Source organism: Rattus norvegicus, chromosome 5 (genome assembly GCF_021556685.1).
Source record: "Rattus norvegicus strain SHRSP/BbbUtx chromosome 5, alternate assembly SHRSP_T2T, whole genome shotgun sequence".
Lineage (NCBI taxonomy): Eukaryota > Metazoa > Chordata > Mammalia > Rodentia > Muridae > Rattus > Rattus norvegicus.
The window spans coordinates 52046660-52072332 of record NC_141538.1 but is presented as its reverse complement, the minus strand read 5'-3'; the positions used below and the strand labels follow the sequence as shown (position 1 = coordinate 52072332).

General features: G+C 47.2%; 1 protein-coding gene across 7 annotated transcripts in view; it reads right to left on the bottom strand.

The window, feature by feature from the left end:
• The window catches only part of Bach2 (BACH transcriptional regulator 2), a 349677-nt gene that overhangs the window by 134972 nt on the left and 189032 nt on the right, over positions 1-25673 (bottom strand).

Here is a 25673-nt window from a genome sequence, read left to right as displayed (position 1 = left end):
GCAAGGGTTTGGGGGATGGGAACAAGTGCCCTGTCCATCACCAAATCTGCAGCCTGTGGCTATCCCAAGCACACAGTAGTTAAACAAATAGTATTTCTGTACTTCTTCTCTCCAAAGATCCATGCCATGCTGGCACAGGTCCAGGAAATTTTCTGCACACACTCTCAGCATCTGTACACAGACGAGAAGGGAAGGTTTTGCCAAGGAAGCCTGGTTAGAGTCCTTGACATGCCCGTGTTCCTAGCAAGAACACACTCACTCAGGACCTCACACATCCAGGGCTGCTTCTGGGCTCCACGATGTCATGTGTGCATATGTGTTTCTAATGGTACTAGGAACCAAACTTGGGTCTTGCTACTTTGAGGCCAGTGCTGTATTCCTGAGCCCTAGCTGTGTCTGGAATTCAACTCTGCAAGTATGATTGGGGTGGGAGAGGGTGTCTGCCGTTTGTTTCACTGTGGGAACGAGGGCTGAGGCATGGTGACTGGAAATGGGTCAGCTTTGCAGACTGCTTCCTAAGACAGATGCAATCATCCCAGCTGGATGGCAGTGCCCCCAACACTGACTCTGGGCTTGGTCATGGAACTTACTTTTACCAAAGATCATAGAGAATGTGACGGAGGTCGACTTGAAGGTATGCGCATGTTAGGCACTGTTTTCTTGTTTTAGTGAATGCTTACTTCAGGGAGCAAACAGCAGTATACATGTTAGGCTGTAGGCCATGTGGTCATCTCCATTACAGTGACTTGCCTCTGCTGTGGTAAGGTAAAAGGCTCCACAGACGAGATGGTGTGGCTGTACTCCAGCATGTTGTGTTGTTGTTGTTTTTAAATACCAAAACAGATAACAGAGATGTGGGTCATTACTCACCTGCACCTATCCTGGATGAATCAGCTTAGCTGAAGGTTGTACAAACCAGGACTGACCAGTGAACCATGGAAACCATAGAAAAACAGCCTTTGTTCTAAGCCACAGAGTCTGGGGGTATTTTGCTAGATAGCAAAAAAAAAATAGCTGATAGTGCTGGTTTCAAGTACCTAGGGTTCAACAGGGAATGCAAGCACACGTATGAGAAACACTTACTATAACACGAGACAATATACGATTATATGTCAAAATGCACGATATAGAATAATCAGAATATTACAAGTCAAGTGTTTTCTTGAGAAATTAAAGCAGAGTTAGATAGGTTCAAAGAATAGGTAGATCATAGCAGTCTCCAAATACCTCTGCTTTGTGTGTATGCTCCCCCGGCCTGGGGTGGACAGTAATGGTGGATGTGGGGGTGAGAACAGTGCTAGGCTGCGGTAAACCATTTAGGAAGATTCGTACAGTGGAGGAAAGAAGGACAGGCCACACCAGAAAGGAAGTTCTCATCACTGAGCAACATGGACGGATGTAGGGCAGAGTCATCTGTGGAGTTCAGTGGGACTGCAAGTGACTGTTGGGAGGCAGAGAGGGAGGCAGGAGTGTCCTCCACACTAGGGAAAGGAGTCACTGACGACAGCGAATGATGTGATGGGAATGACTTTGCTACCGGATCACACCGTGGCGGCATGGGGAGCATGTGGAGGCAGGGGAGGTCTACGCCAGAAGGACAGGAATGAGATAATGCCTACTGTTATCAGCATGGTGGCTTTGTCGGCTGCTGTGAGGGACAATGCAAGGTAGGCAGGGGACAGCCAAGCACAAGTTCACTGTGGAGCCATGGTCAGCTCCTTGTTCAACTACGCTGCTCTATGCCACTTATGTGACAGGTACATAGTATGTAGACTTCAGGAGGAATATCAGGCTCTCTCTCTCTCTCTCTCTCTCTTTCTCTCTCTCTCTCTCTTTCTCTCTCCCTCCTTCCCTCCCTCTTTCCCTTTCTCTCTCTCACTCCCTCTTCCTCCTCCTCCTCCTCCTCCTCCTCCTCCTCCTCCTCCTCCTCCTCCTTCTTCTTCTTCTTCTTCTTCTTCTCTCTCTCTCTCTCTCTCTCTCTCTCTCTCTCTCTCTCACACACACACACACACACACACACACACACACACACACACACACACGTCCAACGTTCTGGGAGAGTCTGAGAGATGGTTGTAGTGGTGGCCCTGGGGAGAGGCACCAGAGAATGAGAACACGTCTGTATTCTTCTTCTATCTGTTAACAAGGATCACGAGCACAGGGTTAGGGGCCAAATGGCCACATTTTAGAGAGTCTGTCTGCAAGGGGACAGGTTAGGGAAGACCTTCCAGGAAGGAGAGGCAGCCTGCCAAGTGTGCCAGGTGGTTGAGTGGCAAGGGTAAAGAGATGGTGTGTGGGAACAGCCAGGGAGCGAAGCTATCGAACCACAGGCTGCAGAGACAAATCTCAAAACATTAGTAAGGCCAAAGGGAACGGCTGAGAGAGAAAGGGAGGGCCCAGTTCCTACGCTTACTCCCAAGACTGGACTATCTGACTGTTGCCCTCCCCTCTTGACCACGTGTTTGTCCCAGCTCTGCCCCTTCTCATTAGTTTCCTGTACAAGTGCCTTCCCATCCCAAGCTCTGGTTCACTCAATAAACACACACTGAGTCCAGACAACATACATGCTAGGCTAGAGGAAGGAGAAATGAAGAACTAGAGGTCTGTCACCAGGTGGAAGTAAAGAGATGAGCAGGGTCTAGATGCTACACTAAGGAGTTCTGGATGTCGTCTAAGTGTGCTACAAAGACCACGCTAACATGGAGGGATTTAAGAGCACTTGGGAAGATGTGGGTCACATGCATCTAAAGGGATTCCTAGCCCAAAAGTAGGGAGCACACACACCGAGGCTTTGGATGTTACGTGGGTGTAGTGCATGGAGGACGGGATGACTTCTGGGTTTGTCTGGTGAATGAGTCAGAGTTGGGGGGAGAGTCTTTCGAGGAGGAATCAGGGTGCAGTATCCAGTTCCACTCTGTACAGGCTGCAAGTGAATTTCCCGAGGAACACGTACTAGAGAGCAGAGTCTGGAGATGAAACCCAGGCAAGGGTTCGGCATGTAAATGGAATCTGCTCATAGCTCTTGGCCACCCAGGGAACGGGACACGTATTAGAAAGGACAAGCTCAAGGCAGCAACCTTCTTCTTCTTCTTCTTACATAGCGTGATGATTAATCAAGATCGACAAATTGAACTAAGGCATGCCGCTGGGGAGGTCGAAGATGGCATTTCCGGGAAGGATTATTTAAAGGGTAGTGACTACCCCTTCAGAGTGACAGTACCTTCTGGCAGTAGCCCAGATGTAAAGCAGTTCTAGAAATGATACATGCTGCTTCCCTGCCTGCCTCTGCACTCAGACCCTGCTGCGGTTACTGACGCTGCACCTCAGCTGCCGTCATAACCTGGTCTCTGTAGTCTTTCCCACGGACGGAGGAGCAGCAGGATTCTGCAGCCTCCCAGGCTGAGCGGCTACCAGTTGGATACTTGGGCTCTCCAGCATGCACATCATCAATTTTGGTCTCCTCAGTCTACATTGTGTAAGTTGATCTAATAACCCCCTGTAATATATATTCATTCTATTAGCTTTGTCTAGAAAACCTGACTAGCTTAAGTGGGAACTCCTATGCCCTGGAAGTCTGATGCGTCTTTTCTTACGCTACCTTTAGCACCATTTGTATCTTGGGGCTTATCATGAGCCCCTTTTGTCCAGAAAAATGAAACGACTTGGGACAAAGGATAGTAAAACAGGAGTAAGAGCAGAATGACACCAGCTGATCCTTTGTTTCCCCTTGATTCAGAGACACAATGTAACATTTTCTCCTTTCTTTGGGAAATGCTGAGGATCAAACTCAGGGTTTTGTAATCCGGAGGCCACTCCTCTTACACTGAGATAGTTCCACAGCCACTGGAGTTTTGAAACAAGGTCTTTCTATGTAGCCAAGGCTGGTCTTGAACTCCCAACCCTCCTGCCTCAGACTTCTTCTTCCTTATGGGAGTATAAGTAAACACTACGCTGCCTGGTTAACAACATTCACAACAAAAATAACATTTCTGCATTATCTCCATTGCCTTCTCACACTGAATGAGGATGGCTAGAAGGGTCGCTAGTCTCCTGCATTGATTCTTGGGTAGGGAGGAGGGACTGGGAGTACGTATGCAAATCTGCTATTTATTATTGCACTCTCAGAATTTAACATGTAAGTGTATGGAGGTCAGAGGGCAATTTGAGGGACTCGATACTTTCCTTCTATTAGGTGTGGACTAGAGCTAAACTCAGACTGTGAGCTAAACTCAGGCTTGGTGAAAGACGCCTTTGCCCTCTGAGCCATGTCTCCAACACTCAACAAATATCTATTAAGCATCCTTTAAACGTCAGGCAGAGTTCTTGGTACTCAGGCTACACCAGAGTATCTAAGCATGCAATCTCCAAGGTTCTTTGAAAATTCTCCGTTCATGTTGTGTCAAAGCATAAAGAAAATCACTTCACTTTTTCTACAATGATTGAGAACTTTTCATGAGTTAGCATTTCTCCCGCCAAGAGTTAGAAAAGTATTGCAAAGTATCCAAGCTCCACTTTTTTAATGAAATGAAATACATTTAAAAAAAACCTGTTATACTATTTCAAAGATAAAAGTTAATCATGGTATAGAACATATTAGTTTAGGCAACCATTTGCTAAGGCCCCGCAGAACACTGTGCAGAGTCAGAAAGCCCCTGCCCTCAGGGGCTCTGGGACAGAACAGGAGCCCAAGGCAGAGACAAGGACATACATGCTAAGACAACACCGGGGGTGCCTTATTGTCCTTTCTAAAACCTTCGTTATTTCTACCAAGTATGCCCGTGGTCCCAAACACACTGGGACCTACCATTTTCATCCACCTCACAGCTATCTGAATCTGTGTCCTCTGCTAGAAGGTGAACTCTTTGGGTGGGGACTGAACTCTGAAAGCCCTATGTAGGCATCGTGGTGACTATTTAAGGCCAGTGCGGCATGCTGGGAAAATGGAAGAGTGAGAATCGAAAGCTTAGGTGCTTTTGTATCAGCTTAGGGAAAACAGAAACAAAACCAAAAACAAGCAACAAAAACACAAGCTAATGAACATCTGTGAACAAGACAAAGGTTGGAACGTTTTGAGAGGAATTAGCAGGGATTTCTCTTTGGAAGAGGCGAAACCAAAGCTTCTAGATGAATCTGGCAGCTGACTGAACTGCACCCAGCAGCTGACCTCAAGTGTTTCATGCAGCTTTTACAGACACACAAGTGTTCCGGGAAACGCAAAGCTGACGTCCTTACATTCTGTAGTAGAACTCCACCTATAGACAGCAACCGTGTTTTCTCTTCTCATGAGGTTGTTGGGAAAGCCCAAGGCTATACAGAAGGCAGGAATCTCTCCTTCACCATTTACAGAGGTGTTCTGGGGGACACCAAGTCATAGGATGTGATACAGTGACCCCAGGATGTGAAACAATGACCCCAGGACCTAGGGCAGTAGTCTTCCCCTCAGGTCACTGGCTCTCAAGGGAACATCATGTTCCAAGAGTTGGGAAAATAGATTGCTGTCTTCATTTCTGGGAACGAATACCACCTTCTGATTCAGTGTTTAGGAATGATTGTAAATTTAAAGTAACATTCTTAAATAGAGCGCAACATGGACCAGCAAAGAAAGCTTTGGAGAGCTGCATGCCCACAGATGCACCACAGAATGTGTGGCTTCTCTTGCACCTGTGCACGGATCGGGACATCTTCACGATTCCCACTAGATGCTGCTCCTCTTTCCATATATACTGATACTTCTCAAAACTTGTACTGCACGCGTGGGCCTGGTCTCACGTATCCACCGGGCACTGTATCCAATGCACCTGTCCTCTTCTGTATCTACTCTGGCATTTACTGAACTAGACCCTGGGAGAAATAAGGCTCCGGTGGCAATAGGGAAAGGAATGAAAGGTGGTGTGGATGCTCACATTGTGGACAAAGACTGAACAAGCGTGGAGGATGGCGGGAGCCCACTGACTTCCTGTTAGACTCGGACCTCCCCACCAAGCCCTGGGAAATGCTGTGCTCTTTAGCTGGGGCACCCGTGTGTCCAGAGGGCAGTGTCCTGTTCCAGCTCAGTTCTGTGGCAGACACTCACCCTCCCTTGCCCACTGCCAGTCTGTTTCTGTCACCCCCTTCCAATAGGAGTGGTTGGACTGTCATTCTGAAGCTCCTCACTTAAAAGAGTCTATTTAGCAATTTGCTGTGCCTGAGTTAATATATGGGTTAGGTTCTCTGTGAATGACACGCTCCTAACTTCAGCAACGTCATAAAGACAATCCGTTGCTGGGTGTCTGGCAAGTTAATGACTACAGGCTGAGGGGATGAGAGAAGGCAGAAATGTCAACACAGGAAAAAAAAAAGAACTGAAGAAAGTCTAGAGGAACATGAAAAGATTCATCTTTTTCACTCCTTCCAGAGCTAGAAAAAAAAAAAAAAAACAAACCCTTTCTTGCTTAGACTAAAAATGTTGGCTTGAAGATGGCTCAGTGTACAAAGACGCCTGCTGCCAGGCCTGGAGACCTTAGTTCTAGCTCCAGGTCCATCCAGCATGCTGCCAGGAGAGAGCCCCTTCCTCAGAGTTGTCCTCTGATCTCCACATGCACACCCACAACACCCCACAGAGAGAAAGAGAGAGAGAGAGAGAGAGAGAGAGAGAGAGAGAGAGGAGAGAAGAGGTAGAAGGAGAGAGGGAGGGAGGAAAAGAGAGAAAGAGAAAGAGAGACAGACAGAAAGAGACGGGGGTGGGGCACACACACATTACCACACAAAATAAGACAAAAATGTAGGGCCTGGAGAGATGGCTCAGTGGTTACATGCACTTGCTGTCCTTCCAGAGACCCAGGTTCGATTATAAAAACAATTTAGACAATTGACAGAATAAAAGTATCACCGAGGATATCACTTGACATGCCGGGCTCATCAGAACAATCTTCCACAGAAAGAGGATGAGGCCAGGAGAGAAGTCAGAAAGATAAAGGATAGAAGGGTTCGGATGAAGTAGGGAGGGCAGGAGGGATGGGAATGAAAAGTGGTCAGTGCTGTGCTGAGCTGACAGGCAGTAGGAGGAAGGCTGTACGTGCAGTTCACAGGCAGGTCCCAGGGAAGGCTGCGGGGACTGGCCCAGCAGAGGGCGGGAGGCACCTCAGCTCCCATCAGAGAAGGAGCCACCAGGCCCAGGAAATACTCCGCAGCAGTGTGGTGCTGGGAGCGCCTTGTTCTCTTTCTGTAGGGCTGAGGACTGAACCAGGGCCTTAGGCAGGGTCCATCTCCAAGCTGGGGACTTATCTACACGATGCTCTGTTTTGTTATCCCGATCACAGCAACCCGCAAGCGGGGGGGTTCTCTGCCCACCGTACCGGTGACACGTCAGTTTAGAGGGGGCTCCTTCGCTTTCATTAACCCTCATGGCAACTTCCAAGAGGTGGACGACAGCATATGTATTCTCCTGGACAGAAATGGAGGGGGTTTCAAGTGTCGAGGAGCCTCTCCTGGTCCCATCAAGCAAGAGGCCAGAGGCATGTGCACTGGGACTGGATCATCTCACAGTGCAGCCTCTTCGAGAAAGGACGTCTTCCATCACATCCCAATCTCTAGCCTGCAGCTTGTGGACGGATGTGTCCTAGACCAATCAGATACCGTGTAGAAGTCAGGAGTGTCTCCCCACAGCCGTCCTGGCTGGGAGGCTGCATGGAACACGGCCACTCTGTCTTGTCAGTGTCACTGTTATCTGATTTGCGCCCCCCACCCATCCCTAGAGCAATAATTTTAGAATTATATCCTCTAACCCCATAAAAATATGCTAAACGATAACTCTGTAGAAACAAGAGTCACTGTTACCAAAGAAAGTCATAGGTTCCAGAGTAGGCTAGCTTTATGTGAAAACAACCACGTTCTGAACCAAAATCTCTGTATAATGCTCGCCTCTGTTGTTTCTTAAGCAAGTCTCTCACTTATTTAAACACAGCCTCTGTCCTTCCTCTCTTCCCCAGGCTAACAGTCCACCCTCCCTCCATTGTGCACTGCATGCAGTGCTCACATGTGTGTATGCCCCTCTTTAAAGTATGGCCATAATATCCTTATAATGTACATAATAATGTAACCTGAGTGCTGTGGACACACACATAACTGCTTGGTCTCTGGAGCTTCCTGGTCACAATTAAGATGCTACTTCCCCCAGAAAGCTACATAAAGGATACTTTGTATAATACCATGGCCAACACTCAGCCGGGCACTTGGTGAAGGGTGGCTTCTTTCCCAGAAGGGAGAAAAAGAATATGTCAATTAAGACATTGGCTATTAAACAAAATCCCAGTGGGAGATATGGGGCACTTTCTTACAAGTTGTTGATCAGAGATATCCCAGAGGCCCCCAAGACTGTGAACACAGGCTCTCGACATTCCTCTTGGGAGGCCACCAGAATCAGATGATGCCACCCTACTGTGGAGGACACCGCACATTTTGATCGAAAAAACGAGAGAGAGAGAGAGAGAGAGAGAGAGAGAGAGAGAGGGAGGGAGGGAGGGAGGGAGGGAGGGAGGGAGGGAGGGAGGGAGAGAGAGAGAGAGAGAGAGAGAGAGAGAGAGAGAGAGAGAGAGAGAGAGAGAGAGATCAAGCTGGAGAGAGAGAGGTCAAGCTGGAACTGGACTGGAAGCTTCCTCCGTGCTGGCAAGCACAGTGCTGCTAGAGAAGGAAAGTCATCAGTGCTTACCTAGCTGTGAACCTGTGAACCATGTCACCAGCCTCCTAGGCAAGTGACATTATTGTGCCACTGTTGCAATAATGGTGAAACTGTTATGGGGAGAGCTAGCTACTTTCTGACTGAATTTGAGCGCCCCCCCTGTAGGAGGAATTCACACTTAGTTTACGAACCTGGGCAAACTCCATGGTTATGTTGGTCATAGACCCAGCAGGGGAACTTACTACTGTTTGTTTTGCTAATTGGGCACAGCGTCAAACTGCACTCCCAATATTCATGCTAACACCCACAGATCAGCACGACTCTAAGCCTTGGTCAGAGAAGCTTCTGTCTGCGATGGGTGACAGTTAACGCAGGGACCCATCACTGGTCAGTGGGCTGAGAATGAGTGATTGTTGAATGTTCAGCCCTAAATGGGACTTCTATATCAATCCCTCTGAAACTCAGAGAACTCCAAGGAAGAGGAAGCAGGAAGATAGTAAGAGTTGGAGGGCGTGTAGTCTAGGGGGTGGGACATGGCCGTGGCACCAGTAACAAAAAGCAGCATGGCTACCCTCATAAAGATGAGCCTGCCAGTCCTCCCTCATGGACAGGAGGGAGGCTCGTAAGGCCTCGCCCCTCTCACAGGAGATGTAATACGTTCAAGGTCACATGGAGATGACAACCATATTCCTCCGTGGATACGCACTAGCGCACTGCTCTTGTGCAAGCAAATGATCTCACCCGTGTTCACCTCTAATCCAATGCAGTGTGTCTTACACACACACACACACACACACACACACACACACACACACACACACACGGAAGCATGGAAGGTAGGGGGGGACCTGAGGAGGAGAAGGGATTTGGTGATGGGAAGAGGCAGTAAGAGAGGATAACGAGGGGGCAGGGGGGCTTTGATCAAAGCACATTATATACATGTGTAAGATTATAAAAGAATGAATTTAAAGATGCTTCTCCGAGAAGATAACATGCAAAACAGGAGTCAGGCAGGTGGAGAGAGCGCACGATTTTCCCAGGCAGATGGAAAGGGTTTGGCAAGGACAAGGGAGCCGGGATGAGAAAATATGGTGGCACCAATTTTGCTTGTTGGTTCCTTCCCTCAGTTCTCCCGGACTTAACTTTCCAATCTTCTTCTGTCAGGGACGGGCACTCGGCAGTCGTCACGTTTGAAAGACGTATGAGTGGAGCTGACAGTCCCGTGTGACCTTTATTTGCTCAATCGAAGACGAAATGGCAAACACTGGACTTGACAGCGGGTTTCAGACCCACTCTGTGCTACCTGGACGCACGCCCACTTCAGCGGACCTTCTGATCGGGAGAAAAGCAAACGTCACCTCAGGCATTGAATGGTGGTGAAAAGGTACTCAGGGTCATGACCTTCGGGGTCAGAGGTCAATGCTATCCCTCATTGGCTGACCTGGTAGACTTCCCTGAGCCTCTCTATTCAGCTGTGTCTGACAAGGAGGCATTTCGGGATTTTTGAAAAGTGGGTCAAAGGCAAAGTCATCTCAGGAGTGGTTTTTTCTTTCTTTTTTCTTTTTTTTCCCCCAGTCTGGAGAGAGGACAAGCTTGGAGCCTTCCCTTTGCATTTCTGAGAGCTGCGCCACGGGATGAAGCACATTGTCACTTCCTTGCGCCTGCTTGTTCTCCGCCTGTCACTCTGCATTCAGCCGAGCCCACCTATTATATGAGAGAGCAAACATGTGCTCGCTCTGCCTTTAAGCCTCTGACAGGTGAACAAAGAAAAACACCTCTTAGCAGCCCTTCCTTTCGAAGAGAGAACAGAACTTTCGGTAAAGAACCCTAAACATCCCACCAGAAAGTCCCAAACAACCCTGAAAAGTGAGACTAAAACTACTAAAAGCTGACAGAGGGTAGCAAGCATTTCTTCCAGCCCACATTTGTCCTTCTAAAAAAAGCCAACCAACTACTGAAAAAAAAAATCCCCCAAATGTATGAGATCTGACATCATTATCATATTTCCTGTCCTCACGTAGCTTATAAAAATGTGTCTGAGCTTTTCCCTGGCTCATTTACAAGGATGAGAAGGAGTAAAAAGGAAATGCCGCAGATGGCGGACGGGAGGGAGGGAGGGGCACTTCCATGCTCTCTGTCATTTGTCTCCGAGGTAATTTATCTTGCTTGGGTGAGATTTCGGATTTTCTCAGAAGCACCAGTCGGAGGCTGGTGCCTCCTCAGGAGCCATGCCCCGGAGGCTCTCTCAGGGAGCTGCAGGTGATGAGAGATGCCTACGACTGTTTTTGTTGCTTCTCAAAGAGATCACCTTGGCTTCTCTCCGACCCTCCCAGAAGTGACTCTGCAAGGATCTGATCTGATCCCGATTTAGAGCTGACAGGTGGTACATGCATAATTAAAGATGACCTAACACAGAATGCGCTCACTCCTGGCATGTTATCAGACACTTAAGCAAAGCAATTATCAGGAGGCATCCTTCCTGTCAACAGAGATGGAGTCGAAACATTTCTTCAGTCAGGAGGAGTCTGCAATGGGTGCTGAATACAGGGATCCACAAACATGTTAAACTGGCAGTCAGAATAGTTTAATCGTATGTTTAATACTGTGACAGAGCACCTCTGGCCAGTCAACGTATGCGCCCCACCCTCGTCACATATTCCATATCAAAACTGAGACAATTCTGGGGTTCTGCCAGAGACACTGGCCTGAGTTAACAAGGGTGTAGGTCTATACACCAGGCCTCCCTTAAAGGCTCAATGCATACATAAAAACAGGTTCAACACTAAAATGTGTTCAAAGCAGGACTTCTCCTTTCCCATCCTCCAGCAATGCCACAGTGTTCAGAGAATTATCATCAAGCCCTAAAGCCTCATTACGAATCTAAGCAACTTAAAGTACCCCTTTATTCATTTGGAAGAAATAAATATTATTCAAAGAAAGGAGAGGGGTGGGTGAGATGCTCAAAAGGGACCTGCTGTCAGTCCTAACATCCGAGTTCAAGCCCCACGTCCTACATGGGAGAAGGACAGAACTGACTCCTGCAAGTTGTCTTCTGACCTCTCTGCATGTGTTCAGTGACATGTGCATGTGTGTGCACAGCATGCACACACACACACACACACACACACACACACACACACACACACACACACAGAGTGTAAAAAAAAATCAAAGAAAGAAGGCTTTCTTTTACCAAACAGATGGAGTTTCTACTTCAGGTAAGGAGGGGAGGGGAGACACGATTCAACGGAGCACTGTGATTTCTATAAATTATAGTTTGCACTTATATAAAGGAATGCACTTTAGTGTTCCTTAGAACAGAAATTGTCTGAATGCCATAGTGAGACAAGCAACTTTCCTCTCCTAAAGGGCTGTTGAGAAGGTAACAGGCATTGGAACCCAGGCAGAAACTGCCTTCCCCGAGACAGAGAACTTCCCAATGTTTGCAGTGCATAGTTCCCCACATCTCACAAGAGGGCTCATTGTTTAAATGCTTGCGTCCTTAAGTCATATCTGAACAATGTCTTCACTGTCCACTGTTACATGCCTGTGGGATCTCTGGTGGAGGGACTCTGTCCTTTGCATGTTTTCCTCTCTCATCTGCAGCAGTGGGGACCCAGGAACACAGCCATGCAAGGCAGCAGGTGTCACAGCACGAACACTGGCGTGGCAATATGAGTAAGGTGCTGGTGTGAGTAGGTTGACATCTGATGATGAATCCTGGTCTACAGAAGGTGCCGCTAATGCAGCCCTCAGAGGACAGCTGAGGAGTCGCTGGTGAACCAGGACTTCGACGGGACTCATTGCCTTGCAAGATGTGCCTGACTCAGAAGCCAGTCCATTCAGAATATTAGGGAGGAAACACCAGGTGTCCTTGGGGAAAACAGAATCAGGTGGCAGGTAGTGGGATCGTTAATGGGAGCTTCAGCAGGACGCAAAGCCCAGCTTCATTATATTTCTGGGAGCCAAGAATAGGTTCTGAATGAGTACAATCCTCCACAGACCTATTCCTCCTTAGGAGCTCCCCCTGCTCCCTTTCCAATTTTAATGCAAGAGAAAGAAGAGAGAACAGTCAGACCTGGGTAGGGCAGTGGGAACAAAGGAGGCTCTTCAGAATGGAGAGAAGCTAAAAGCATTTTAGATGCTGTCAAAGCTCTTTCACCAGGGTTCAGCTCACAAGAGCCTCTGGGTTGTCACCAAGAAGCCAGGAAAAAAAAGCCATGGAGTCACTTTGTGGTAAACACCAAGATACACACACATACAATTTCCCTGCTGATGCTGTGGACAGAAGGAGCGCACAGATACAACGTGCGTTGAAATGAAACATGATGGAAACAGGGACATGGCAGTGCGGCCGAGGCCAACTTCCCACACAGTAGCTGATGGGTAAGCGGACTGTGAGCCCAGGCTTCACGATGGCTCACCATGTGAAGCTTTTACACAGACGTCGCTTTGGAATCACAGGCTGACACCCACACCCGTGCATGGTGGGGATGGAGCCCAGGGCCTTCCTTGCATGTCCTGTGGACGTACTCTATAAGCTGCACCAGAGGCTCAGGTATGCTTGGATAAAATAGAAAACATGTCATATTTCATCGAGTTCTCTTCGTCCTGCCCTCCAGAACCTCGTTTTCCATGGTGGATTTACTAAGTCCCATGATGAAAGGAATAAAGTCTGTAACTATAGCTACAAAGCACAGAGGAAATCCCGCCCCTGATACGGCATTATTTTGGAAAGAGTAAAATTCAGTTCAAAGGACTGCGTCTGATGTCTAGTGTGAGCTACTTTAGGAAGATGGTGGGACACCTGCCACGTCAGCTTTGTGGAGACAACCTGCAGAACCCATGTTCTTCATGTGGCTTGTCCCCCAGGAGGCTGTTTAGGGGTATTTTGAGAAGGACAGGGGTGACACACTGCTGAGAAGGCCATGCTGATGTCTCAGACTACTCTTTCCGGAGAACAGTTACTTCTAGCCAGCGAGCGAGTGACTATGATTGGCTTCTTCAAGGGCTTGCACCCAGACCCCAACCAGACAAAAGGAGACCAGCGTGTGCTCAGTAGGTGAGGCGATGACCTCATCCTCGATGGACGTTTATGCTCCCCTGCCCAAAAATGCTAAGACAGATCAACCCATAAAGTCCTACTTTACTGCAGGGGGACAAAAGGACACAGTGTGAGAAAAAGAGTTCTTCTGCAATCCTCCTGCCTCAGTCTCTCCAGTAGCTGGGATAACAACATCTTCCACCTGATCACGGCTACCACGTGTTTTTTATGACAGTGGGGCTGGAAGTGAGATGAACAGTATTACCGAAGGGGGTGGGGTTAGATTCTCACAACAGAGAAAATAAAATAATGGTGAACGTACATGGACACCCCCAACCCCCATCGCCCACCCGACTGTAATGGCAATAATAAGGAAAACCCAACACTGACCAGATCACAGAAATCAACTTACACTCACTCCCTTATGGCCAACTGTACTTGCCTGCCACTTCTATGAGCTAACAACAGAAAAGAACACGACCAGGTCCCGCACAGCCAGTGACGTGCATCCTGCAGTTGACTCTACGGTAACATCTTCTGCTTTGTGCTGAGAGCTTTCTCCTTTTCTCCTCTCATTCCAGTACAATGCCTTCAGGTCTGCCTAAGTAATGTAATTTACTGGAGTGGAATTCCCTTGGTGCCCCGTGCAGCACTTGGTGACAGTGTCATTTATACTCTGGTGTCACGGCCTGACACTGATACATTGGCCTTCCTCGCTTATTCACGGCAGAGCATGCAATTTCACCTTCCGCTGCGCCCTTCTGCAGCCGGCATGTGCAGATTTACTCTATTCAGCCCTAATTACAAGCCTTGGTTGAAACGCTCTCATTAGATTTATATTTCGTACTCCAAATGTCAATCTTATTGAGAATTTCAGTTTTTTCTGAGGATTTATCCATTAGCCATAAACTCCAAAGCATTTCATGACTGAGAGCATTAAACGACCAACGCGGACACGCACTTAAAATACATCATTAGAGTAAATGTCCATTGCAAATTCGTTATATTATTCAACCAAAGGAATAATGGGCCCAGCCTGGCCGCTACCCTCAAATTGCACACGAAGGACAGGCTAAAACCACCGTTATGTACGAAGAAGTAGAGTGTATCGACGGGATGAATTTCAGAATCTCTGGCGTTCCTCCCAAAGGCAGGGTAGGAAATCACAGCCAGAGTCTAATTTATCACCTTCTCCAGTCTATGATTCTCACAGAAGCTTCAGTGGCAAAGTGCAGTGAGGCTGGCAAAGATAATGGTGTGCATGTGTGTGTGCCCCTGTGTGTGCCCATGTGTGCCTGTGTGTGCACGCATGTGTGCCTGTGTGCATGTTTGTGCCTGTGTGTGCCCGTGTGTGCCCATGTGTGCTTGTGTGCATATTTGTGCCTGTGTTTGCCTGCGTGTGCACGTGTGTGCATGCATGTGTGCCTGTGTGCATATGTGTGCACATGTGTGTGTGCCAGTGCTGAAGCCGTGCTGTAATGCCAGGAACTCTGAAAGTCACCTGGAAGGATTTGCTCTGAGGAAAAGGATTCTTCCATTTTCTTAAGGGGAAAAAAACACACAAAGCACAGTCTGGATCTCATGTGGGAGACCCTGGTCCTTAATGGGAGGAATGTCTCCACGGCAGACTGCCGGGTACTCACACTAACCCCCAGACAATCTGCTGATCTTAATATGTATGCCACAGTCAGCCCTGGTGCTGGGATGGTAGAGTGAACACGAAAAGGGATTCTGGCGGAGCATGCTCCCTGCTCACAGCGAGCCATGGCTGCTTCTGCGCTGCGCTGTAATTTCTGAGCTTCTTGCTCTCATTCATCACCTCCGTCAGGTCCCAGGTGAGGCGAAGTCAAGGCGCTGTCACGACGTCTCTTTGAACTTGATAAATGAGAACCAGCAGCCCAGAAGGTCACAGAGGAGGCGAGGCAAAGTCTCATCTGAACTCTTACTGCCCAGTGCCAAGGCTTTGAAAGGGCAACCACGAGTTATGTGTTGCCTACAGCTCTCCCCTTACACTATGAGATAATTAATATATTTAACTTGTAATCGAAAACTTTGTTGTGGAGGAAAAGACAGAGGAGGGCAAGTATACACAAAATAGAAAATAATTTAAAAAAATTAATGAAAATGAACGCAACGCGGACTGTCTTCTGCCTGTTGGCGTTGGTCATCTTAATGGTGGATCAGTAATGGCACTGCGCATGCAATGTTTTCCCTAGGGAGCAACACCACAATGGAAGCTAATTGCTCCTGAAACGTTGCTAGTTCCTACCTGAAATATTTAAAAGCTTGCTTGATTGCAACATCAGCGCAGCCGCCTTCCTAATGTACACCAGCAGGTACGACAGCTAACACACACAGATGTTAGGACCGAAATATCCGTGCTTAAATAAAAAAGCATAGTGTAAGGGTAAAAATAACCTAATATGCTCAGTGCACACCGTGTCCATGTCATTACAAAGTAAAAAACCCCGACAGGCAGCATTAGTAGGCTATTAGAAAAAAAAAAGAAAAAAAAAGAAAGAAAAGAAAGAAAAGGAGACTTATAAACGAGAGATGCAGAACCAGAGGTTGAGCCTTTTGTGTATTAAATCCTAAAATTTCTGCTCCGAACATGCGGGAGAACCTCAAATGCCCCGACATGCTCCAGCACACCTTCGAGGTGCAGGAGCGCGAACGGGAAGCGGGACCAGCGTAGCTCACTGTGCACAGCTCTGGCTTTGCATCTTACATCATTACCTCGTCAAACCCCGCAGGCACCCGATGGGGCAAGGACTGCGCCTTCTCCCATTTTCGGATAAAGATGCTCAGCTGTAGGGGGAGAAGCGGACGGGCCCAGGTCCACAGGTCTCCTGGCTAAGCTTTGTGCAGGGGTCTGTCTTCTGCCACCGCTGCTCTCGTCTAGCTCCAGCCACAGCACAGGAGGACTGCCACAGTCAGAGGGTGCGATTTGCCGCTCCCATTGCTGAGGTTTCTGAATGACTGCCTTTGAATGATGCCTCATGAAGAGTGCATCTTGACTCATCTATTTCACGGACTGCATCAAACTGAAAAGCTCGGGGCGCTTGCAGACGCCCCTTCTCTGGAAATGCCACCCGCTCTTCAGGCGGTGGAACGGGACAGCACCAACTCTGGGATCAAGAAGGTACAAAATTCCCTGTGAACACTGCTGACACTTTGGTGTTCTGTCTAGCCACAAGTGGAGACGTTATCGCTTACTGTGGTTGTGGGGGGCTCTGAAGGCAGATGAAGGGGAGTTTTAGTGCTCCTCCAGCATCCATGTGGAGGGACAGCGCCCCGGGTGTGCATAGTCTTATGTTCTCATCCAACTTTCCAACACAGTTAAGTGACCCTCTCCTCACTACTGTAGGAGCTCATAAGGAATAACTTTCTAGCAATAAGCCTTGAAGATGGACACCGTAAAATGACCTTTCAAAGGAGGCCAGTACATTTTAGACACAGTCAGGGATCTCACCACTTCTGTCACCAACACAATTCGTGTACGTGTGAATTATGACTTTCTTCCTTTAGAAGAGGAAAAATGACAGACTATCATGTGTAGACAAACAGAAAACAAAGAAACCCACCAACAACAACCCTGGCTGCCTTTGCTATTTAAACAGACATTCATTTCCTAATGTACCACTTGTCACAAAGACGTGAAGATGTGGGCAGGCCAGTCATCAGAATTAACAGAATGATTTTGCTTGCTCTACACATTCTGATTTGTATGAACCTTATTTTTAGCCAAGCACAAAGGGCAATAAATGGAAAATCTTATTCTAACCGCTACTCTTTCTTAACCGCCCACACTGCTCCCTCCACCTACTGCACAACTTCACGGATGTAAAAACCCAGCCCAGGGTTTGTCCTAACAAGGGATGCAAAGTGGCTAAAATGTGTGACACTTTTTCCAGTTACTGTTTGTACTTTAACACTTTTTCTGTATCAGGACTTTCATGGAAAACAAGGCTGACTTATCTCTGGGCATGCTCTGAGTCTTAAGGAGGTACATGCAACTCAGTGTGCAGATGATTCTGCCAAAAGCCGCATGCCACACGGACCCCGGTAAATAAATGTTCACCAAGAGCTCTCCTGAGAATCAGGGTAAATGACATCAGGATAGGTGACACCTTGGACATTTTGTTTCAAAACAACGACATTTAGAAGAAATCTTCCACTTAACAGCTGTGATGTCAGAAGCCTAAAGTTATAAAAACAGGCGTTGAGGAATTTTTTTTTTTTTTTGGCCAAACTTAAGCCAACAGCACTTGGCTTCCGTCTGCTTTGAGTCTAAAGTGGTCAGTGTTTTAGCAAGACATACCCCACCCTCATTAGCCCTTCCAGTCTTTGTATCTCTCTGTCTGCTTTCACCATAGGCCTGCCATCCCCCAGCCAGAAGCTGATCTAGCTTTAACTGTCACCCAGATGTCACAGCGGAGGGAGATACCTGATGCTCACAGACGACTACAATGACAGCAGTAAAACCAAACCAAACCAACCCACGACCAGAGAGGATGTCTGCTGGGGTAACACAGAAGATAGAGATAGCATTTGGATGCTCATCTCTTCGGATTTTAAAGGAAAAGTTATTAAGGTCTCAAAAGTATTAATGAAAATGTCTACTCCCCTGAACCCCTCCCCATCCCAGTGGAGAAGCTATGAAGGTAGTGATTACTATTTTAAAAGTCTAGTTCGGCCAAATAATTGTCACACAAAAGAAATCAACTGTGAGAAAGGCATCATTACCTGTGCACTGGCTCATTATCCAGAAACTAGAGGAACCGGCCCATCGTTCTCTGGTAGCGAACGCACACCCTGCAGGCTAAGACCTTCTTCTGATAATGTGGTTCTAGAGCTGAGGAGAAGTCTCAGAAAAATCCTTCTGGGGCTTTAGCCCACTCTAGTCAGCTTCTGACTTGTATAGTAAAAACACATGGAATTAAGTATTATGAAAAAGTGGGTCATACACCACTGAGAAACAACCACACCGCCCCCAAATCAGACACCAAATGACTGTGTGGTAACAGATAGGAGGAGGGTCTGAGTACAGTGAAAGCAAAACTTCTATGTGGTGAGGGACAATTTAGTTTTCACTACTCTGGGTGAGGGAAAGTTAATCTCCATGCCAATGACAGAGCTAACTCACTTTTAGCATGCACTTGAAATCGTACAACAAACATCGGCTCCTATTGTAAGGAGAGATTCATATATGATGTTACCAGCGATCTGAAGGACGGTTTCTGGCTTAGCGGTGTGGCCATCCTAGTGGCAGGTGTGGTGACTCAGTGAAGCAAGGCGACCAAATCGAAAACGAAGGAGCCAATTCTCGTTATCAGTATTAGCATCTCCTTTACCAGGGGAGGATCAAGGTACTGTTTGCCACATCCCCACACCTGTACCCAATCGGATGTCAAACACGATTGAGGGTATTTACTTTGGTGCCATCAACCGCTGGGTGCAGATGGAAAAATAGATCCAGCAGAGGGTAAGAACTGGTTCCCTTACCACCCGGTGGCCACAGACATAGTCACATCAACATCACAAAGGACACAGAGGACCTGAAGGGATGCAAGGAAGTCTCCCCTTTCCGGGAAGTTATTGTCTTATACCGGGAAAGATAAAAATCTCCAAAGGCCCAGTTTGTAACCCAAATTGCTTCCAGCAGCTGCTTACTAAATACTTCCTCTTCTAAAGCAAAGAATGTGGACGGCACCAACGGATGGTAGGACACAAGAGCCTTAAGGAACCCCTTAAATCCCGCCTGGTCTTTCCTTCCATGTTTTAGACCCTCCCTAACTCTGGCTAAGTGTGAGAAGTCACCCCAACCCTAAGTGGAAAACCCCTCCACAGGGTAGTAAGAACCAATATTCTTGAGAGCTGCTCGTCAGCGCCCAGCAGGCTGTACAGACGCTGCTTTTGGGACTGGGGGAGAGGCACTAGAAAGAAAAGCTGAGGGAAGACTTTGGTTCAGAAGAAGAGAAGGCAGATACTTCTAATGGAATTAGAGTTTCACTGGAGCATGTACTGTTTGGATTATGGGTATGGAATGGGAAAAGGAAGCTGGCTAAGTCAGCCTTCCCTGTACCCATCAGTTTGGCTTACTGTGCATGAAGTATGACTTTCAAAGTAACCAGACATTGTCAGTGGTCCTAACACTAAAATCGTCTGCACAGAGCAAATCTTTCTTCTATGTTCCCAGAAGCTGCAAAGGCTTTGCAAGTCGATCCAATATGTTTTTTAAAATTGAATGTAGGAACGAGACTGATGGCTTACAGAAGCATCCTCCCGATAGAGATGCTGGGGAGTCCACATGGGTCTGTTTAAAAGCAGAGTAATAGAACTTTGGGGGGGGGGTCGTGAAAGAGGAGAGCTTTGTCCTGTAAATGATGTCTGATTAGTGCTACTCTTCCAAGCACCACCAAGATCTTCGTGCAATCAGTGGGGAGCACTGCTTGTGAATTTGGAATTCTTGGATAAAAGCAGTTTGGAAAAATATACAAAAGTACCTGCTACAGGTACGTTGTAACTTTGTAGCTAGAGGGAACATTTGTGTTTATTCTTTTATGTGACTGCAGATTATGTAGAATAACATGTATCTAATGCAAATCCAGACCATTTACAGAAGATGACATTACTCTGTGTGCGGGATGTGTAATTGCACACTGAGGCCCACATGATAAAACTGGCAGACATGTTTCTCAGAGCAAATCTGCCGTCAAGTGAACCATGAATTTATTTTTTTCAAGAAGGAATACAGAGTTACCTCTGCTTTGCCACAAGGAGACAATTCCTTTGGGATTCTGACTTTTTCTAGAAATTAGAATAGTTAATACATAGGACTCATGTAATTACCTGACTTGGTGTCAATCGGGTGTAGAATACAGGAAAAAAAATATATCCACAATAGTTTCCGATCTACAACTAAGGGCTCCAATAACCCCACTTGCCTGTAGAGCTTCACAGACACTGTCTTGGAGCAGAAGAGCAGGAACACATCTCAACATACCATTCTCTATAACGTATGCCACCACTGCTGCAGACACTAAGCCCTCTTGTGGTGGGCTGAAGGGGGGGTCCTAGGAGGGCAAGCTGCCACTTCGCCCTTAATGTGAGGGTGAGGTGATCTGCTAAGAAAGTGTATGCTAAAAATCGCTTCGCCAAGATTAACATATGAACGGAGCCAGTTGACACAGGATGATTGGAAGCCTTTCTCCACCTGAGTTTCATCTAACAAAGAGAACATGTGAAGAAGGGGGGGGCATGTGCCTGTGGCCCCACACCTTGGGGAATTTCCTCCCAGTTCACTGACCCACTCATTGTCTGGAGAATGAATGCCTCCACTGACCCGGTACACATTTTCACTACCTCTGATACTCCTTATACCCGAGTGCTACCCAATGCTAATGCTGAACATGGAGGCTTTCATGGATCTTAGAAAGGCATGGATCTCTCTCTTCTTCTCTGTCCTCCTCCTCCCAGCAGCTTCTGAGATCTATAGCTTGCCTACCCAGTTGTTTTCCTCTCAAACTCTAATAAAATGATCGTTGAGTTTCCTTCTGAGTCTGTTATTAAGAATTCCGTGTGTGTGTGTGTGTGTGTGTGTGTGTGTGTGTGTGAGTGTGTGTGTGTAAGTGTGTGTGTAAGTGTGTAAGTGTGTGCCATGGTATGGGTGTGGAGGTCAGGACTCAGTTTTTCTCTTCCACCATAGAGATCCCAGGGATCAAATCTAGCTTGTCATGTGCTAAGTGTCTTTAACTGCTGAGCCATGTTGCTGGCCCCGAATCCATTTTAAAATCTTTTTATTAATGAGACTAAGAACCCACAAGGGGAACCCTGAATTCCCCTGTAATAGTGAGAAGTGTCATTTCACTAGTGACAGGTGCAGCCACAGAGCTGCGTCTCTGGCACCCAGCAGCTTGGAGACCTGGAGTAAACTGATAAAGCACATAGGCAGCTAAGGTTATTACTTGGTAGGGAACTTTACAGTGTGCCACTGCGCTGCTTACCCGGAGACTCGGGAAAACCTCTAGAGGTTGTGATTAATATATCAGCATACATTCCCATGCTGGCAACATTACTTTCCTTGAGCATGCATACCAAAAAATTAATTTGATGTTTCTATGAATAGAATAAAATTGTGAACTGCATCTATTAGAAATGATCAAATCAAACATTTTTCTAAAAATCTACCAACAGAACTTGCTCCAAAATTGTGTGACTGTTTCCAATGACCACAGAGGTTAAATATACAGGTCCACAGGGTTAGTCAGTTTGGACATCACTCCTGAAAGCAATTATGTCACAGCTTACAGATTATTCCTGAAACACACATCCCCGATCTCAAGCTGTACTTCAAAGCAGTTACAATAAAATGTTATTGGTAGAGACAGACAGGTTAATCAATGGAACAGAACTGAAGACCCCAGAAATGAACCCACACAGGTACGGACACTTGAGTTTTGACAAAGAAGGTAAAATCATACAATGGAGAAACAGAAAGCATCCTTAACAAACAGTGGTGGTCTAACTGGGTGTCTGCATGCATAGGAATGCAAATTGATCCATATCTATCACCCTGCACAAAACTCAAGTGCAAAGTGGATCAAAGACCTCAAGATAGAATTGGGTACCCTAAACCTAATAGCAGAGAAAGCGGGGGATAGCTTTGAACGTATTGGCATAGGAGTAGGCTTCCTGAACAGAACACCGATGGCTTAACCGTTTCTAAATGAGACCCCATGAAGCTTCAGTGAGGCTAAGGGCACTGTCAATAGGACAAAATGGTAGCCTACAGATTGGGAAAAGATCGTCACCAACCCTACATCCAACAGAGGGTTAATATGCAGAATATATAAAGAACTCAAGAAGTTATACAACAACAAACCAGGTAACCCAGTTAAAAATGGGCTAGACAGAATTCTCAACAGAGGAATCTGTAATGTCTGAGAGGCACTTAATGACATATGCAGCTTCCTTAGCCATTAAGGGAAACGCAAATCAAAATGCCCCCGTCAGAATGGCTAAGATCAGAAACCCAAGCCACAGCGCATGCTGGTGAGGATGTGGAACAAGGAGGACGCTAACACTCCTCCATTGCCGGTGGGAGTGAAAACTTTTACAACCACTCTGGAAATCCATTTGTCAGTTTCTCAGAAAACTGGGAATAGCTCTACTGTAAGAGCGAGCTATGCCACTCCTGGGCATATACCCAAAAGGTGCTCCATCATCCCGTTAAGACGCCCGTTCAACCATGTTCATAGCAGCTCTACTCATAGCCCGAAAGCGGAAACAACCTAGATGACCCTCAGCTGAAGAGCAAATAAAGACAACGTGGTACATTAGACCATGGAAGACTATCCAGCCATTAAAAACAAAGACAGCGTGAATTCTGCAGGCAAACGGATGAAACTTGAGGATGTCATCCTGAGTGAGGTAATCCCGGGCCAGAAAAACACTTCCAGCGTGCGCTCGTGTAAAAGTGGACGTTAGCTCTAAAGTGCAGGGAAACCATGCTGCAATCCACAGTAAAAAGGAGGTCCCAAGGGAGGGTGCATGAATCCCACTCTGAAGGGGAAACTAAATAGTCATGGACGGTAGACGGAGGGAGGGAACTGCAAGGAGATGAGGTGAGGAGGAGAATGGCGATGGCATGGAGATCAGGTGTGGGAAGAGGAGAGAGCTGGGGGCATCTCTGCGATGCTTCAGAGGCTTGGAATGGAGAAGGATACAGGGAGTGTATGGGGCTGGCCCTAGCTGAGATTCCTACTAGCGGGGGATGTAGAGACTGAAGTGGCCACCTCCTGTAGCCAGGTAGGACTTCCAGAGGAGGGAGGGGGACATCCATGCAACTACAAAGCCTTCCACTCAGATTTTGTCCTGCCTACAAGATGTGCAGGGATAAAGCTGGAGCCGACTGAGGGAACGGACGACCCGTGACTGCCCCAACTTGAGACACATCCCACGTGGGAGTGCCAGCCCCTGACACTGCTACTGACACTCTGCTGTGCTTGCAGAGCGCAGCCTAGCATGACTGTCTCCTGAGAGACTTCATCCAGCAGCGGATGGAGGCAGATGCAGAGACCCACAGCCAAACATCAGGGGCCGGAGCTAGGCCGCCTACACATGCGTGTGCAGCTTGATCTTCATAAGGCTCCTCTAACAAGGGACATACGGGCTGTCTCCATCTCTGCTCCCTGCCATTGGATCCCACTCTCTACTAGACAGCCCGGTTCTCAGTGGGAGAGGATGTGCTTTGACCTGCTGGGATTAGATGTCCCAGGATAGGGTGCCCAAGGGCAGCTCTCCTTCTCTGAGGATAAGGGGACGGGGAGTTGGGGGGAAGGCTTTGTAAGGGTGGGACTGGGAGAAAAGGAGGGAGGGGGGCTGTGATCGGGATGTAAAATGGATGAAAATAATTATTGAAAACAAAAGGTAGCAGAACGAGAGAGCGGCGTGAGATGGCACTGAAGCCTCTCAAGCTCTGACTTTGCTGCCGAGGGCCAGCATTCTTGAAAGAGAGACTGAGCTGTGCTGTTTTACCTGGTTTTAGAAATTATGATACACTGTAGCATAAGATACAATCTTAATCATTTTTAAATGCACAGTTTGGTGATATTCAAGAACATATATGTTACTGTGCAACTAACATCATCATCACCTACCAAAATATAACCTTCCCAGTTTACACACTGTACCCATTGAACAATACACCCCGCTCCTCTGCACTTCTGCTGACAGCCACTATTCTCCCTGTGGATTTCAGTATGAGTCTGATAACCCAGGTACCTCCTGTAAGCAACAACACTAAGTATGTCTAGCCTATTTCATTTATAACATAGCTGGGTGGCAATTACAGTATTAACAGTGGCCATTCTCAATAAATAATACTACTACTGCTGCTGCTGCTGCTGCTGCTGCTGCTACTACTACTACTAGTACTATTACTACTACTATTACTATTACTACTACTAGAAGAATCTCAAATCCCAAGTGCTACTTTGCATGACAACTTTTATCACATCCAAGAAAAAAAAAACATTAAGAATCGTAGTGCTTTACCACAAATTTAAAACGCACAGCAGTTTCTCAGATGTTTCCTAGACAGGACAGTATCGCCATAACTGTTTCGTATTTGTATTTGTTTAATGACGTGATAGGAACACCCTTCAAATGCCCACACTAAAGCCTGGTGACAGACAGCATGCTCACAGGTGTGTGTGCACATCTGGATGTCCTTTCGCCTGTATCCAGTGAGGATCTGCTTAGCCAAACTCTTCCTGGTTTTAGGTCAGCGCAGGGTAAAGCTGTCTGTGTTTTTGGCACCTAAGTAGCTCAGTAAGACTTTTGGAAGCTAACACGGTAATGAGTGGCTTCAAAATCAGGCAGGACTGAAGCCCTGGAAACCCACTGAAAACCGGACCTTCCTCACCCATTATTTACTGGGGGTGTTCCTTCCTTGGTGTGTCTCTTGTAAATGAAGTCACTTTTCAGTGTACCAGGGAGGGATGGTACTGAGAAGATTCACCGTGAAAAGGAGCAACAGATTCTCCTTTTGGCCTCAAACGTGGTGTGCACACCCATCGAGGCTGCTTCAAGCTAACAGCTGCACCATCACTCTGACCTTCTAAAGACCAAGTCAGGGAACGGCCAGCAAGCACTACAGGAGGAAAGCTGGCACATGGGAACCGCTGAACTTTTGAGTTGAAGCTGCCGTGCAGACCTGACAGCTGTTTTCTGAGGTGTGTGTCTTCCTGGTTAAGTACAGGTTCTACCTTTTAATGTAGTCACTACTAAAGCATATAGTTTCCTGCCTTTGCCATTCACTCCTCCGACACGTTTGTGTCAAAGTGCTGAGAGTGAGGGCCTTGGAGCAACGACATCAGCCATCGCTTGGAAACTTAGTAAGGCAGTTTGCTGGCTGGCACCAGGCCCGTTGGCTCAAAACCGCCGGTGTGATTCTGATGCAGGCTAATG